This window comes from Garra rufa, chromosome 17 (assembly GCF_049309525.1).
Source record: "Garra rufa chromosome 17, GarRuf1.0, whole genome shotgun sequence".
Classification (NCBI taxonomy): Eukaryota; Metazoa; Chordata; class Actinopteri; order Cypriniformes; family Cyprinidae; genus Garra; species Garra rufa.
Window position 1 is genome coordinate 6,809,288 of NC_133377.1, and position 18,944 is coordinate 6,828,231.

Here is an 18,944-nt window from a genome sequence, read left to right on the forward strand (position 1 = left end):
GGGGAGTGCACACACAGACTCTTAAATACACAAAAGACAAGGCGTGGTCACAAACGAGATAACAGGATGACGAGGGGTAAATACAAATATGGGCATAGAAGGAACCAAAAGGACTAACCAAAAGGGGGAGAAACAAGGACTAAACCAAATGAACTAGAAACATGGGGGGAAAAACACTTGGAAAACATGACAGAACAGGACAATACACAGACATGACTCTGACACCTTACAATCACTGGAAAGCTGTCACTCATACATTACTGTAGTTCATCGCAATCTCACAAAGTTAATAAAAAGTAATAAAATCACATTTACACTGTACAATTAATCTCTTATTTACATCATGTCTACACTTTCTTTGTTTTAATGAGAGAGTTTGCGGAGGTGTAGAAATCAGCAGAACTGAAACCGGCACTTTGAGTGGTGAGTGGATTGTAACATAGCTGCCTCTGATTGGCCACTGCGATAATGACATCAACAGAAATGTCTGTGATTGGCTATTGAACGCTGTGAGAACACGTTTATCCACATATGACCAGTGGATGAAAAGACCCCAACCGCAAATTGAAATGATTTTTGTGATGTGTTTTTGTCGCGGATCTAAGAGTTAACAGGCAGCGTTCCAGTCTATCCGTACAGCATGTCCACATAAGTAAAAACTAGGTACACTGAGGGATAGGCTGGCCTGCTATATATTTTTATGTCCAACGAGAAGAATAAGAACGGTGCCGTTCTTCAAAGTGCATAGAAAGATTCAGTGTGTTTTAGTTTTGTCATCTTAATTAAGTAGTTATTTAATTTATAAATATTTAGTGTAGGCCTGTTTATATTATTCTTTTTTTTTCTAGACGGCGCTCTTGAGGAGCGGGCTCTGGACGGCGCTCTTGAGGAGCGGGCTCTGGACGGAGCTCTTGAGGAGCGGGCTCTGGACGGCGCTCTTGAGGAGCGGGCTCTGGAGGACTGTACGACCCCAGCGGAGACTCTGGCAGAGCAGGCTCTGGGCGAGCGGTCACTGAAGGACGCTCTGGCGGCGCAGTCACAGGAGGACGCTCTGGCGGCGCAGTCACTGGAGGGCGCTCTGGCGGCGCAGTCACTGGAGGGCGCTCTGGCGGCGCAGTCACTGGAGGGCGCTCTGGCGGCGCAGTCACTGGAGGGCGCTCGGGTGGCGCAGTCACTGGAGGGCGCTCGGGCGGCGCATTCACTGGAGGTCTGGGCGGAACCAGCGAAGACTCTGGAAGGCTGGGCGGTACCAGCGGAGACTCTGGAATGCTGGGCGGAACCAGCGGAGACTCTGGAAGGCTGGGCGGAACCAGCGGAGACTCTGGAAGGCTGGGCGGAACCAGCGGAGACTCTGGAAGGCTGGGCGGAACCAGCGGAGACTCTGACTTGGCGGTAGCCATTTTGGGTGAAGACTCAGGCTTGGTGGCCATCTTGGCCGGGATTTCAGGTTGGGCGATCATTTTGGCCGAGGGTTCAGGAACGACGGCCATCTTGACCGGGAACTCAGGTTTGGCGGCCATCTTGGCCGAGGGTTCAGGAACGACGGCCATCTTGGCCGGGAACTCAGGCTTGGCGGCCATCTTGGCCGAGGATTCAGGAACGGCGGCCATCTTGGCCGAGGGTTCAGGAACGACGGCCATCTTGGCCAGGGACTCAGGCTTGGCGGCCATCTTGGCCGAGGATTCAGGAACGGCGGCCATCTTGGCCGGGAACTCAGTCTTGGCTGCCATCTTGCGTGCAGACTCATGAGGGCTGAGGACAGCAGCGGAGCTTTGGAGGACGACTGGAGATTTGGGACTGGGCTGGCGGCTCGAGCCGTTGACACGGTATGTGGAGGTTCTCGGCTTAGGGCAGGCTGGCGAGTTGCGCTGTGCCTGGTAGGGGGCCGGAAGATGAGACTTACTCGGACTAGGAATTTCTTCTATTTCAAAATCAGATCCATTTAAATAGAGAATGAGATTGATTAGCTCGATCAAGGAAAAACTACAAGCGGGGAGATCACAGCGAACCGTCTCATCGTCCAGCCCCAAAACAAACACAGCGCAGATGGCAGCTTCATGCCAGCCTACCTGGTGGGAGAGCTCGATAAATTCCTCCACATACCGTTCCAACTCTCGACCGCCTTGCCGCAGTCCCCTCAAGGAAGCCTCAGCCCGATTCATCCTTTGTTTAGGTCCGTCAATCTGTCACGATCCAGGCGGGGTTGAGGAGTGGAAAATGATGAGGAGAACCGGAGTAAATGAAAACGTAAATGGTTTATTAAATAAAACACTGTAACTAATGCAAACAAACAAAAACCGGGAGTATAAGATGAACACATGAACACAAGCAAACAGAGGTAACAGTAAGCATTGACGGACAAATGGGGAGTGCACACACAGACTCTTAAATACACAAAAGACAAGGCGTGGTCACAAACGAGATAACAGGATGACGAGGGGTAAATACAAATATGGGCATAGAAGGAACCAAAAGGACTAACCAAAAGGGGGAGAAACAAGGACTAAACCAAATGAACTAGAAACATGGGGGGAAAAACACTTGGAAAACATGACAGAACAGGACAATACACAGACATGACTCTGACACCTTACAATCACTGGAAAGCTGTCACTCATACATTACTGTAGTTCATCGCAATCTCACAAAGTTAATAAAAAGTAATAAAATCACATTTACACTGTACAATTAATCTCTTATTTACATCATGTCTACACTTTCTTTGTTTTAATGAGAGAGTTTGCGGAGGTGTAGAAATCAGCAGAACTGAAACCGGCACTTTGAGTGGTGAGTGGATTGTAACATAGCTGCCTCTGATTGGCCACTGCGATAATGACATCAACAGAAATGTCTGTGATTGGCTATTGAACGCTGTGAGAACACGTTTATCCACATATGACCAGTGGATGAAAAGACCCCAACCGCAAATTGAAATGATTTTTGTGATGTGTTTTTGTCGCGGATCTAAGAGTTAACAGGCAGCGTTCCAGTCTATCCGTACAGCATGTCCACATAAGTAAAAACTAGGTACACTGAGGGATAGGCTGGCCTGCTATATATTTTTATGTCCAACGAGAAGAATAAGAACGGTGCCGTTCTTCAAAGTGCATAGAAAGATTCAGTGTGTTTTAGTTTTGTCATCTTAATTAAGTAGTTATTTAATTTATAAATATTTAGTGTAGGCCTGTTTATATTATTCTTTTTTTTTCATTCTGATTTTCTCTGTTCTCAGAAGCGCAGCTGATGCGCGATAATTTGAGTATATATTAATGCAGTTTTTGTTGTTGCTCTGTATGCTGCTGTTTGCACGTTAAAATAAAACATTTGCTTGTATTTTTTATGTATCATCACAGATAATCGTGCATTCTATTTTTATTTTAAACAAGTTTATTATTCTAATTGTATCAGTTAAGGTTAATGTTCGGATAATGAGCAGCGGTTGTCGGTCAGGAAAATTAACTGAAATGAGCATCCCTAAAACATTTATTTTGTACAAGAGTGAGTGCAGGTGCAAAAGAGGTAAGGCCATAAAAATGATAAATACAGTACAGGGTACAAATACAGTGTGTCAATTCAATGTGAACAAAACTCCAGGGTACAACAAAGGGTACAACATTTTTGTTTACTGGGGCAAAAAAGGACGCTATGTCCCTTCCTCGTTTCATGATAACTATTAGAAGAAGAAGAAATTTAGGGGCATGCATTGCCTTTCGTTTTTTGCTTAGATATGATTTTCAGATTTTCTATGACGTTTTTGGTAACACTTTACAATAAGGTTCGTTTGTCAACATTAGTTAACTACATTAGTTAACATGAACTAATAATGAACTGCACGTATACAGCATTTATTAATCTTTGTTAATGTTAATTTCAACATTTACTAATACTTTATTAAATTCTTGTTTACATTAGTTCATGCACTGTGAACTAACATGAACTAACAATGAACAGCTGTATATTTTTATTAACTAACGTTAACAAAGATTAACAAATACAGTAACAAATCGTCACCTTAGAATTATAAGGTTCTATCTGACATTTTTGTCAAAATTGAGTTAGTCACATATTCTTATTCTGTGACAACTTATTTACATTATTTGATGTTTCTTTTGTAAGCTGTGTACATTTTGGGCCTTTTTTTAGACAACTAAAATGGTTCTATCTACAGAAGTCTATGGAATGCAAAAACTTTGAAGCTCAATATCTCAAAAGTGCTCAGAATGCAGATAGAACCTTATAATTCTAAGGTGACGAAATGTAAAAGTGTTACCAAGTTTTTAAACATCTCGAGACCAGCCATTTACAAACTTGATTTCATTATCAGTGTGAAAAACAAAAGTAACACGGTTATGTGCAAGAACAAGTCACTCACGAGATGAAATTGTTTTGCTTACCTTCGACTCTTGCAACAGGAGAAATAAATTGTAGCTCCTCTATCCAAGAGTAGTTCTAACTTGCTGCAGTGTTTGTGTGCGCCGCTCTAATTTACCCATGTAAGTAGAACTATGCGTCGTATTAGTTCCACTTTTGGCGCTCGTGTGTAAAATCATAATAAATTAATAATTTTTTTATTTGGTCAGCACGGGGGGGGGGGGGGGGGGGGGTTTGGGGGGGGCAGGGGTGGCCAAGGACATGTCTACAGAGGCACGGGCCTCCCTTGGCCTCCGTGTAGAACCGCCACTGGTTCACCCACAAATGAAAAATCTGTCAATAATCTTACCCTCATGTCGTTCCAAACCTGTAAGATCTTTGTTTTTCCATTTATCTTCGGAAAACAAATTAACATATTTTTGATACCCATAAAGGTAGTAAGGACGTTAAAATAGTCCATGTGACATCAGTGGTTCAACATTAATTTATGAACCTACGAGAATACTTTTTGCATGCGTTGTGGTACTTTCATGACCGACATGGAAGAAATTGTTGACTTAAAGTTGTTATTTTATTTTCGTCAACGCCATTTTTTCACGAGACGTTATCGAATTGAAAACTTGTTTTGAATGACAAAAATTATGATGAAAATCTACTGACATTTTTGTCAACTAATAAAAAAGAGACAAAAATGTTAGAGAGGGATGATTTAGGAAGAGATTCATTCAGAACGAATCTGCTGCACAGTAAGGAGGTTAGATGCATAAATATGAACTGTACTGTAGTCTATGATCTATCCTGTCGGACATAAGCTGGCATACATTTGCTGCACTTCTCATAAAACGTTCAAAAATGTCAATATCTGGGAGTAAGAGAAGAGCAGACATGGAGAAATTTGATGACGCAAATAAGAACTCTCAGCACCTCTCAGCACACGACTAAGGTACTCTTTTGCATCTCATGAATAAAGAAATACACAAAAAATAATGTTGAATTGTCCGTTTTGATGAGTATTCACATAAACACACTTACATCTTAGGTGAATGTAAACAATTGGGAGACTATCAGACGTCTATCAGTACATTGCGTCCGTTCAGTTTTAAAGGGGCAACAGCCTAATTTAGTTGCTATTGTCTGGCATTGATGTTAATAGCAACAAAAGAAAGACATAAAAACATGCACTGCTCTTGAGCGAGTCACTTTAGCAGCCTAATTAACATTAAGTCAAAATTTATTTATATAAATAAATGTCTGCTTGAAAGAATAAAGAATGGTAAACAAGTTGCCCATTTTCCACATGTTCATATGATTCTTTAGGGTCTTAATGAAAAGTCTATAATATACTTTGGTTTAAAATGCTCAATAGTAGTGTAAAAATACACCCTTTTACCTTGTCAAAATCAGCTCTGCATAAACTCAACTCATTTTTTTGTATGGTCCCTTTAAATGCAACTGAGCTCTGCTTGCCCCGCCCCTCTCTACTGTGGGATTATGAGACGTAATATTTACTTTAGCCGCGTTTAGCAGCAAAACTTGCCAACAAGCACATTATTAAGAAAGGTCATTCGCAAAGATACATAAAAAAAAAAAAACCTTTATACCTACTTCTGCTGTGGGTGAAGCTGTATCAGGAACAATTCACACGAACATAGACGCATATGTAGATTGGTGCTTTCCTTTTAAAAACGAAAGCGTGTGAAGTCACACAAACAAGAAGCTGAGAACACAAACTACCAACACACATTAATGTTCAAACAACATGTAAAAGTGAGTTTTGCATCCGATGACCCCTTTAAAGAATGCATAATTAGCCTTTATAGCCATTTCATTGAAAAGAAGAACATGTTCTTGTTTCTTTTAAGTGGTTTCATTTAATTTTAATATAAAGGCATGTTGTGTGTACAAGCAGTTGAATCTGTGTCTATCATGATAAAACCTTAATATAAAACCTATAAAATGAGTTTGGTAATTTTAGATAAATGTTTAATAAATGCTTTACACTGTAACTAAACCCATTAGAATTTAGCTGACTAAATCTATTGTATATTTAGTCGACTAAAACTAGACTAAAAAAAAAAATATAACAATTCAGATGACTAAAATATGAATAAAAATAAAGGGCATTTTAGTCAAAAGAATCAAAAAATCTAAATTTGCTGTCAAAAAGAACACTGCTTACTACCTTTCTGGGCCTTGAATGTGTCAGTTGCATTGCTTCTATGCAGGGTCAGAAAGCTCACGGATTTCATTAAAAGATCTTTATTTGTGTTCTAAAGAGGAACAAAGGTCTTATGGGTTTAGAATGACACAAGGGTGAGTAATTATTGACAAAATTTTTATTTCTGGGTGAACTAGCCCTTTAAATACTTTATTTTCAACACAGGCCATCCACCACAGTGGTAAATCACTGTAACACTTCAAGGAGCAGTTTACTTTCAGAACAAACATTTACAGATAATATACTCACCCCCTTGTCATCCAAGATGTTGATGTCTTTCTTTCTTTAGTCGTAAGGAAATTATGTTTTTTGAGTAAAATATTTCAGGATTTCTCTCCATATAATGGACTTCTATGGTGCCCCCGAGTTTGAACTTCCAAAATGCAGCTTCAAAGGGCTCTAAACGATCACAGCCAAGGAAAGTAGGGTCATATTTAGCAAAACGATGGGTTATTTTCTAAAAAAAAATACAATTTATATACTTTTTAGCTTCAAATGCTTGTCTTGTCTAGCTCGGCAAGCCGAGCATTTGAAATTAAAAAGTATATAAGTTGTAAATGTTTTTTAGAAAATAACATAATTATTGCTTCGCTAGATAAGGCCTTTCTTCATTGCCTGGGATTTAGAGCCCTTTGAAGCTGCATTTAAACTGCATTTTGGAAGTTCAAACTCGGGGGCACCATAGAAGTCCATATGGAGAGAAATCCTGAAATGTTCTCCTCAAAAACAAGCAATTCTTCTGTCAAATAATATAGACTCTGCTAGGCCTATAGAATCTGTTTGAAGACAGTCATTATTTTTGCAATTCTTTTTGATGACTAAAGTGTATAGAAATTACTCTTTCCTCTTTTTTCTCTGTCTATTCCTTCATAAAGCAGACACCAGTAAATAAACCTTTATACACAATAAAAAAGGCAATCTAAGCTGCTGTTCAGAGCAACTTTTTTTTTTGCCTCCAGGGACACCATATACACAGTATATATAAATATAGCACCCCTTGAGCACAGCATTCTTATATTACCACCTTGCTATCACCTTTATTAATGTGAGGAGAGCAGGCCTGATGCTTGGCACTATAAAGATTAGAGAGTTTCCGCCCTCTATGCATCCCAGGCTACATTAATAATGAAAGACAAAACAGACCAATGTTATTAGCTTTTTTAAACACTGAAGGGATTCAAAAGAACATCCAGAAACAAAGGACAGAAGAAATTTCCCTAGTGCCAAACAAACGGCAACAAAAGCTCAATAGTCAAGTATTGCAATCGCATTCTGCAATTTAGGATATTGATTTGCTTTATTAAGACAGCCAGCGAAAATAAATTCAATTCCCATGTAATTATCATGAAAAATGCAGCCCAGAAACACAACAACATTTAATCCCATTTCGAATTCCACCCTGCTTTATTGCAGTGGTTCATTTCCAACACGACATTGTCATGAAGCTGATAAGCACTCCCTTGTGCAGCCACCACAAGAAAAAAAAATCATCAGACAAATATATTTTGAAATACAATTTTTTATACAACAGCCGTAATATATCCCAGTTGCATCTGCAATGTATTTTCCTGATGGCCTGGCAGATTGCAATTAGAGCCGGTCCACTTTTCTGTGTTTTGTGCAGAAAGGTGGATTAGTTCTATAGGCGATCGGCTCACTGGTCTGCCCGACAAAGTGGTGACAGTGCGCTGATTGCTTTCTGAGTTCATCTGTTTCAAACGTTCCCTCCACCGCCCGACACGCACCATCCGATTGGAAAGGTGGGAGCGATCAATCTGAAAGCCTGTGAGATGTGCTGGACAGCTTCCTTCTTAAATCTGTTTGTGCTAGCCAAGAGCTCATGGGGGAATGCTGTTTCATAAGGTGCTTTTCATGATCATGTAAAAGCAGGCTGGGGGTTTAAAGCAATGATGAATTGCTTTCAAATGCCTTATCAGTTTGATGCTGTTCCTTCCTTCATCGGACTTAAAGGAATAGTGAACTAAAAACTGAAAAAAAAAAAACACTTAAAAAAGAAAGATACCATTCAGTGTTGAAGGTAATGCATTACAAGTAACTTGAGTTATGTAATCAGATTACTTTTTTCAAGTAACTAGTAAAGTAATGCATTACTTTGTAATTTCTAAGAAAATATCTGAGTTACTTTCTCAAATGAGTGCAGATGCGTTGTGTGTGCTGTGTGAACATGATGTTTACAGTAGACTAAATGTCAACATGTATTCACTCATCTCAAATGCACAAAAACAGATTCAGGATTCCTCAAAATGAATAAAAACGGTAAAATGCAAATGTAATTATGCAGTAATTACTAGTTAATAACTGAATTAACATTTTCTTAACACATTTCACCTTTGGTGTGAAAGGCCTTTTAAATATGCCAAAACTGTAACTCTTTTATATCAAAAACATACAAGCAAGCCCAGCCCAGATGAGAAAAATTGATGCAAATGTAACATAACACATTACTTTCCATAAAAAGTAACTAAGTAACGCAATTACTGATAATGTTACAGCTTCACCCACAGCAGAAGTGAGTATAAAGGTTTTTTTATGCATCTTTGTGAATGGCCTTTCTTAATAATGTGTTTGTTGGCAAGTTTTGCCGCTAAATGCGACTAAAGTAAACATTACGTCTCATAATCTCAGAGAGGGGCGGCGCGAGCAGAGCTCATTTGCATTTAAAGGGACCATGTCTTAAAATGAGTTGAGTTCCCTCTCAGTCGGTCTCTTCGACGTCTCGTCGAGACCGACGAATTGGGATATCGCCTGGATAGACCAATCCACTTTGTGTGTAAACTAAACGAGCCAATGCACATTGGCATGCATGATTGCAGCCAGCTGCGGCTGATCACAGCGTGAGCATATAATGAGCAGCAGGTGCCATGCATAGACAGCTTTTCGCTTCGGAGCCGACCAGTCTACAAGTGGACGATTCAAGAAGCAGTTATTTTCATACCTCCTCTTTTCTTTTTGTATTGGTGGCACGGCACTTCAGCGGCGGTGGTCTTCTGTGTCGAGTGAGAAAGCACACAGCTGGTTTGCACCATCCACCTTCTGTGTTGCTGCGGCCATCTCCCCTGTGCGCTTCAGCACTAAAAGAGCGAATTCCTAAAAGAGCGAATTCTAAAAGAGCTTCACGGGTGAGCGTCTTTATAAAGACGAGGCATTTACAACTATTGTTGTTTTTGGCGGCCGGTTTTAATTTTAGTTTTAGTCTAGTCTTTGTGTGAAGCTGTCATTTTAGTTTTTATTAGTTTTAGTCACGTTCATACTCTTTTTAGTCTATTCAAGTTTTAGTCAACTAAAAGTCTGAGCATTTTAGTCTTATTTTAGTCAGAATTACCCATGACTATTTTCGTCTAGTTTTAGTCGACGAAAACTGATGACATTTTAGTCTAGTTTTAGTCGACGAAAACTGATTACATTTAGTCTAGTTTTAGTCAATAAAAATTGTATTTTAGTCTCTTTTTAGTAATGCAATTTTATTTAACCCAGTCAATATAGTATAAGTACCTAGTAGTATAGACGAAACCAAAGTTTTCATTTAGCCAACCCCATTTCAAACAAGGTTATCTTATTATATTATTGTTACCTTATGGGCTCAAGAATACATCCATTCCAGACATGGAAGATGCTCTAATTTGAATTTACAACAAAATCAAATAAAAAGCCCCTTGCACAGGTTTCAAGTGTCATTCACTTTTTAAGAATAAATCATAACAAATAAATATGTACATGTGCAGTTTTGTGCATGTTCATTTTGTAGTAATCCCCGCTTCATAAGCACTTCTAATTAATAATAATATTAGTCAGCTTAACAATATTCTTAATTTACTTTGATCATCTATGCCAACACGAATCATACTTATATTTTTATAAGTTTATTTACAGATTAATTAATTTATACATTGTGTAAGTAAAATATTTCTTATGGTTTTCGTAGCACAAATTGATCTATTTTATGCAACTGTCCAAAAATCGCTTGGGCATCTGGGACGCAAAATAAACTTTTTCCACCTTTGACCACAAGATGTCATTAGTGTACAACATGTTGAAAAGCTTTGAATAATGAACCTTTTTATGATAGAGTTGAGGGGAACGCTTCGAAGAAATGTCGTTTCTTCTTTTTCTCCCAAAGACGAACCCCAGCTGGCCGGCCATCATCGGTCCGTTTATCTGTGTCAGACTTAACTTCGTTTGTAGTCGTCTTCTAGATAATGACGCGAGTGGGGCTTGAGAAAGTGACCATGCGGAAAGTGCGGTTTAGGCTAGAAGGGATACAGCTCTGGCTACTGGGCATGCGCACATCAATCTAACGTTAGGTTATAACATTTCGTTTCGTCTCGTTTTCGTCAACAAAAATGAAGAGACATTTTAGCATAATTTTTATTTTGTAAACCACATTTAGTCTCGTTTTTATTCGTCAACGATATTGCATTAAACATTTAATTATAGTCATCGTCACATGACCAGCATTTTCGTTTCGTCTCGTCTAGTTTTCGTCACGTGATAAAGGTTCGTTGACGACGATATTTAGTCATAATTTTCGTTGACGAAAGCAACACTATTTACAACATGCCTTTCTCCCCGTGCGTTTCTGGATGCGGCTGTTTCCTGGCGCCGGGTGATGGCCACAATCGCTGCCTCACGTGCCTGGGCACTCAACACGCTGAGGCGGCGTTTGTGGATGAGTCATGCCCCCATTGTGGGAGGATGACTATCACAGAGTTGCGGACCAGTCCCTCTGCCCAGATCGAACGTTCCTCCAGGCAAACCGGCGGGGGTTCCTCCTTCCACCGACGCTCCGTTGCCACTGCAGCTCCCAGGGGAGCGGGCTGGACCTCCTCTAGGGGTACCGCCCATTACTTTTGGGACTCCCCCCGATGAACAGATGTCGGTCGCAGCATCGGAGGGAGAGCCAGACCTTTTTGGGGAGGATGACGGCACACTGTCGTCCGCTGGGCGGTCAGCGGTGCCGGATACCGACCCGGAGATGATGGCTATGCTTGCCCAGGCCGCCGAGAGGGTAGGGCTTGAATGGAATCCTCCATCACGTCCCGACCCCTCCCAGCTGGATGACTGGTATCTCGGGGTGGCTCGCGCTGGTTCTCAGCGTCCCACCCCGGTGCCCTTCTTCCCGGAGGTGCATGAAGAGCTCACCCGCAGCAATCGACCTGACGGACGCATACTTTCATGTTTCAATCCTTCCGCGCCACAGACCCTTTCTGCGGTTCGTGTTCGAAGGCAGAGCATATCAGTACACGGTCCTGCCCTTCGGGCTGTCCCTCTCTCCCCGTGTCTTTACGAAGGTCGTGGAGGCGGCCCTTGTTCCTCTCAGAGAACAGGGCATTCGCATTCTCAACTACCTCGATGACTGGCTTATTCTGGCACAGTCTCAGAGTCAGTTATGCGAACAGGGATCTGGTGCTCACACACCTCAGCCGGTTGGGCCTTCGGGTCAACTGGGAAAAGAGCAAACTCACTCCAACGCAGAGGATCTCTTTTCTCTGTATGGAACTGGACTCGGTCAGTCAGACAGCACGCCTCACGCAGGAACGTGCTCAGTCAGTGTTGAACTGCCTGAATACGTTCAAGAGCAGGACAGCGGTCCCACTGAAACAGTTTCAGAGGCTCCTGTGGCATATGGCAGCAGCAGCAGCAGTTACACCGCTAGGGCTGCTCCATATGAGACCACTTCAACACTGGCTTCATCGCCGAGTCCCGAGGAGAGCGTGGCTACGCGGCTCTTACCGGGTTCAAATAACAACGCCTGGCCTTGGCCTGCTGCCAAACCTTCATCCCGTGGTCAGACCCCTCATTCCTACGGGCAGGAGTACCCATGGAACAGGTCTCCAGGCATGCTGTGGTACACACGGATGCCTCCCCCACCGGTTGGGGAGCCACGTACGACGGACAGGCAGTTTCAGGGCTTTGGACGGGCCCCCAGCTAACTTGGCACATCAACTGCCTCGAGTTGCTTGCAGTACGTCTTGCCCTGCTCCAACTCAAGGGGCGCCTACGAGGCAAGCACGTGCTGGTCCTGACGGACAACATTGCGACTGTTGCGTACATCAACCGACAAGGTGGTCTACGCTCCCGTCGCATGCCGCAACTCTCCCGTCATCTCCTCCAGGTGGAGTCAGAAGCATCTGAGGTCGCTTCATGCCATTCACATTCCCGGGTTGCTCAACCGTGTGGCCGACGAGCTCCCACGAGCTGAGCTTCCTGGAGAATGGAGACTCCACCCCCAGTCGGTCCAGCTGATTTGGAGATGCTTTCAATGAAAACGTCTCAGGTTACGTAGGTAACCCTAGTTCCCTGAGGACAGGGAACGAGACGCTGCGTCCTGGTTAGGACACTTTGGGAACTGCCTTCAGCGTGACCGGTTCTGAAGCTCTTATAAAACAACGGCAATGAACTTGACATTGACCGGCGCCAGCCCATGACGTCATTAACAAGGCGCCTACTAGTATAAAAGGGCGCTTGTGAATACAGCAACCATCTTTTTGTCTGATGGAAAGTGGGGGCCCGATGCATGGCTACGAGACGCAGCGTCTCGTTCCCTGTCCTCAGGGAACTAGGGTTACCTACGTAACCTGAGACGTTCCCTTCCGGAGGGAACTCTACGCTGCGTCCTGGTTAGGACACTTTGGGAACGATATACCCACGCCGCCATGCTGAGGAGTAAGTGAACAACTGACTGATTGAGGAGTCAAGAAGGAACATCACTCCCCACTACTTGGGCCGACGTCACAGCTAGCTCGGCCACCCAAGCACGGAACTCCTAGGAGTGGAGGCCTGATACTTCTAAGCGAGAGTAGGCCTACCTACACTCACCGCTAGTAGTGAAGCTTACCCTTAAGTCTTCATACTAGGCGGGGGTTCTGAAGAGCGGAGGCTCTAAACCAACTCTCTAAACGAGAGGAAGCCTAGCAACACTCTGTGCTTGCGGGGAACTCTGGGAGTGGAGGTCAGAGACCTAACTACACTCAACACTGGAGGTGATCCATGAGGCTCCAGGAGCCTAAGCAATAGAACCACCTAAGTGGAGTTCTCAGGAGAGTGGAGGCTTCTGCAAGAAGACTCTCTAGATGAGAGGAAGCCTAGCGACACTCGATCCTATAAGTAGTGCTGTCTGCAGTGGAGTTGGAAAAACCCAGGGTTTTTTAGAACCAACTCTAGAATGGAAACGGAGAAATACTGCGTAACCCATACCGTGTAGGATTTTTAGAAAAGAACCCAACCTTTGGGGGGAATCTTTACCACTCATGTGGATTTCAGAAAGTGCCCAAGGACTTGCGTGTGCACTTACCACTTCACGTGGGTTTTAAGGAGTGCTCAAAGCTTCGCGTGAGTACTCACCACTATTGTGGGTTTGAGAAGGTGCCCAGAGCGTAGCGAGGGAAACACCATATAATTATCACAGGCGACAGCAAAGCCTGGAGCTTCGGAGCTCTGTAAGAGTGGAGGTCTCAAACATAACCCATGCATGAGGGGAGACCTGACTACACTCACGCTTGTAAGTACAGAGGCGGAGCTTCTGGAGAACGGAGGCTTCACAGAAGACTCTCTAAAAAGAGAGGAAACCTGACAACGTTCAATCCACTAGCTCTTAGGAGTGGAGGTCTCAAATAACCCTTCAGTGAGGGGAGACCTAGCTACACTCACGCCTAGAGGTACTGGAAGCGGAGCTTCTGGAAAACGGAGGCTTCACAGAAGACTCTCTAAGGAGAGGAAACTTAGACAACGTTCAATCCACTAGCTCTTAGGAGTGGAGATCTCAATAACCCTTCGTGAGGGGAGACCTGACTACACTCACGCCTGGAGGGAAAGACTGGAAGCGGAGCTTCTGGAGAACGGGGGCCTCACCAGAGGGGAAGCCCCGACACGCTCAATCCGCCAGCTCTTTACGAGTGGAGGCCTCAACGCTCTAAGTGAGGAGAGACCTGGCTACACTCACGCCCAAACTTATTTTCCCTTTAGGAAGAGTGGAGGCTTCTGCAGGAAGACTCTCTAGATGAGAGGAAGCCTAGCGGCACTCAAACCTATAGGTAGTGCTATCTGCAGTGGAGTTGTAACCACCCAGGGGTGTTTAGAACCAACTCTAGAATGGGAACGGAGAAATACTGCGTAACCCATACCATACAGGATTTTAGAAAAGAACCCAACCTTCAGGGGGGAGTCTTTACCACTCATGTGGATTTTAGAAAGTGCCCAAGGACTTGCGTGTGCACTTACCACTTCACGTGGGTTTTTAAGGAGTGCTCAAAGCTTCGCGTGAGTACTCACCACTATTGTGGGTTTGAGAAGGTGCCCAGAGCGTAGCGAGGGAAACACCATATAATTATCACAGGCGATAGCAAAGCCTGGAGCTTCGGAGCTCTGTAAGAGTGGAGGTCTCAAACATAAACCCTTGTGTGAGGGGAGACCTGACTATACTCATGCTTGTAAGTACAGAGGCGGAGCTTCTGGAAAACGGAGGCTTCACAGAAGACTCTCTAAGGAGAGGAAACCTTGACAACGTTCAATCCACTAACTCTCAGGAGTGGAGGTCTCAAAATAGCCCCTCTAGTGAGGGGAGACCTGGCTACACTCACGCCTAGAGTACTGAAGGCGGAGCTTCTGGAGAACGGAGGCTTCACAGAAGACTCTCAAAAAGAGAGGAAACCTGACAACGTTCAATCCACTAGCTCTTAGGAGTGGAGATTTCAATAACCCTTCGTGAGGGGAGACCTGACTACACTCACGCCTGGAGGGAAAGACTGGAAGCGGAGCTTCTGGAGAACGGGGGCCTCACCAGAGGGGAAGCCCCAACATGCTCAATCCGCCAGCTCTTTACGGAGCAGAACGGAGCTTCTGGGGAACGGAGGCCTTCATAGAGACTCTCAGAATGAGAGGAACACCTGACAACGCTCAACCTCCCAGCTCTACAGAGTGGAGATCTCATACTAAATATACAGTGAGGGGAGATCTAGCTACACTCACGTCTGAAAGTACCCGGAGCGGAGCTTCAGGGGAACGGAGGCTTCACAGAGACCCTCGGATGAGGGGAAACCTAGCAACGCTCAATCTCCTAGCTCTATGGAGTGGAGATCTCACCCAAATATTTTTAGTGAGGGGAGACCTAGCTACACTCAACGCTTTAGAGAATACCAGGACTCACAGCAGGGCCTAAATGCAGAAAGCAGGGGCCCCGTAGAGTGGAGGCTTTGAAACGAATCTTACAGAGAGAAAAAAGCCTGACAACACTCGGTCTTGGTGAGCGGTATTCTAGTAGTCTAGCAGTCTAGTAGTCTCTAGCGAGAGAGATGCTCAAAAGTGGAGGTCTCGGTGAAACCCCACTGAGGGGAGACCTGGCTACACTCAACGCTACAAGTACATGAACCTACCTCACAGGATACTGTGGAGAGGAGGCTTCAAGTCTGAACGAAAAGAGCCTTACAATACTGGGCTTTGGCAAAGAGCACAAAGCACATAGCCGGCAGTTAGCGAGGCCTAGCAGGCCTACCAGCTAAAAACCACGAGTATGTACTTGTCAGCGGAGCACTGAGGGGAGCGAAGGCTGCAACTGGACGGTTCTCAAAACAGGGGAACGCGTCTAAGCATTCTAGGTCTAAACCGTGGGGGAAGACCAATGGCCTGACCTACATCATGACGCCACTAGGCGAAAGGAGGTCTTTGAACAGCAGCAGCGAAGAGCGGAGGCTCAATACAGAAGAACTCTCGATCGAGAGGAAGCCTGCAACACCCTGACAACGCTCACCGTGGCAGGACAGTCTGGGAGAGGGGGTGCTAACCAACAGAACTCATGCTAATGAGGGGAGCCCCACTACACTCAAACCCCTAAGTGCTAGCTGATAGAGCTTGTGAGAAATCAGCCTAAACAAGAGCCTGCATGAAGGGGAATCTTGTCGGCACAACTCTCAGAGAGAGGAGGCCTGAAAATCCCTACACTTAGGGCTTCACCTTCTTAGGGGGGTTCCTAAACTGCCCTCTCTCACTAAAGATACTTCTTTCTTTCCCTTTTGACAGGGCCCTGGGGAGCGGGGCCTATAGTGCACTGACTCACCAAGAGAGGCAGCCCATGCGCTCAACCCTGGGTTGCACCTATCTTCTAAGGGTGGGGAACCTACCCAACCTCCCGGTCTTCACACTCAGACGAGCGGAGTCTGGAGAGACTCTTACCGCGGGGCGGGGTAGACTGCTGCCCCAGTGGATGGGTGAACATGCGTATGCAGGTTTGCCACATTGAGCTCCAACGGCGGAGGCTCCGGGCGAGAAACACTCGGTGGTGCTCGCTTAGGGGAGCCTAACAACGCTTCTAACCCCACAGGAGTTTAACAGAAGTGGAGGTCCAGACACTACCTCAGGAAGAGGGGAGACCTAACTACACTTGGCATTCGGGGACCAGGGGGCTCAGATTAAGGAGCCCAAACTAAGTCTCACCCAAGCGGAGCTGGAAGACAAACATGTACACACACATATAACACCCGGATATGTCAGTTCGTATACCGGGCCTGTCAGAATGCGTTAGTAACTTCATCATAGGCCCGGCCCCGGAGTCTAGGAGTAGGACAGGAAGGCAGGCGGCCGAGCGGGCGCGAGGGGCGAAAGGGAGGGACCTCAGGTACCCGACTCCTGCCTGCTTTGACGCCGGCGCTGGATCGTCTCCCTGAGATCCAGCTTCCTACGCCGCGCATCGCGCCTCCTCTGAGACCTGCTCCGTGGAGGTGGAGGGCCTCGAGCGGCCACACTAGCCACCTGGCCCTGTCTCCGGCCCTGGGGCCAGGACGGGCCAGGCTGTCTATGCTGGTCGGGTGCGGGCGTGGACCGGCGAGGGATGAAGGACTTAAAGGCCGCTGAGCGCGCCTTCGCCTCCCTGAACTTCTCCACCACCGTCTGTACAGACGTGCCGAAAAGTTCGGAAGGCGAAACCGGGGCATCGAGGAGAAAACGCTTCTCTTTCTCCCCGATGCCCGTCAGGTTCACCCACAGATGTCTCTCTGTGGCCACCAAAGCAGACATAGCGCGACCAACGGCGGTCGCTGTCTGTCTGGTGGCCCTCAGAGAGAGATCAGTGGTGCGGCGCAGCTCAGTCATCTCCTCCGGGGAAAGCCCCAGGCCCTGGTCCAGATCTTTTAGTAGGTCGGCCTGGTACGCCTGCAACACCGCTACAGTGTGCAGGGCGGCACCAGCCTGACCTACTGCCGCGTATGCCCTGCCGTTCAGCCGCGATGTCTCCTTGAGCGGCTTATTCGGCAGGGTTGGAGCCGTGAGTGTCGACGTCCCTCCCGAGGAAAGATACGCAGCCAGGGTATCTTCCACCGGGGGCATCGACACATACCCGTGCTCACGCATTCCCTGGACGTCAGCATAATTGACATGCTGATGTCTGGGAATGCGGGCCGAGTAAGGTTTATCCCATGCCTTCTCGACCTCAGCATGGAGGTCGGGAAGGAATGGGAGGCTCAAAGGAGGTGGCCTGACATGGCCAGGAAGATATCTCTCACCAAGCCTGCCGTGAGAGACCTCTTCCTGCGCGCGCCGCCACGGCAGATCTAACCTCGCGGCGGCGCGCCCCATGACGTCCATCAGCTCCTCATACGCGGGGCAGGAGGGCTGGATGGGCTCAAAAGACTCATCTTCGCCCATCTCAGCCTCTTCCTGCTCGCCCTGGCTAGCAGCCAACAGCACACTCGCCGCTGGATCTGAGGATGTGAGAGACAACACATCCTCATCCAGCAGCGCGCCCTCGTCTCCCGCTGACGAGCGCGAGAGAGACACGCCTCTCTGAAACTCGTCAGCGAGCTCCACCTGCGAACCCCACGATCTCAGCCGCCGGGCAGCCTCAGCTGCCGCGGGACCAGAGCCGCGTGGGGGAGGCGGATGTCCTGATCCCCTAGAGAATAAGGACAAACGAGAGCGGAGCTTTTTGATAGAAAAGCTCTCACAGTGTACGCACTCCGCCCCCTCAAGGACGGAGCGCGCGTGCTGCTCACCCAAACATATCACGCATAAATCGTGCGAATCATCCGGTGTCAGACTCCGCGGACACGGATCAGCACACTTCCTAAATTGCTTACCTCCGGACATTGCCATCATACTCACGCTTAGAACAAGGTGATCTGAAGAACAAAAAGATGGTTGCTGTATTCACAAGCGCCCTTTTATACTAGTAGGCGCCTTGTTAATGACGTCATGGGCTGGCGCCGGTCAATGTCAAGTTCATTGCCGTTGTTTTATAAGAGCTTCAGAACCGGTCACGCTGAAGGCAGTTCCCAAAGTGTCCTAACCAGGACGCAGCGTAGAGTTCCCTCCGGAAGGGAACTCTGCTCCTGCTTGCACTGGCCTCCAT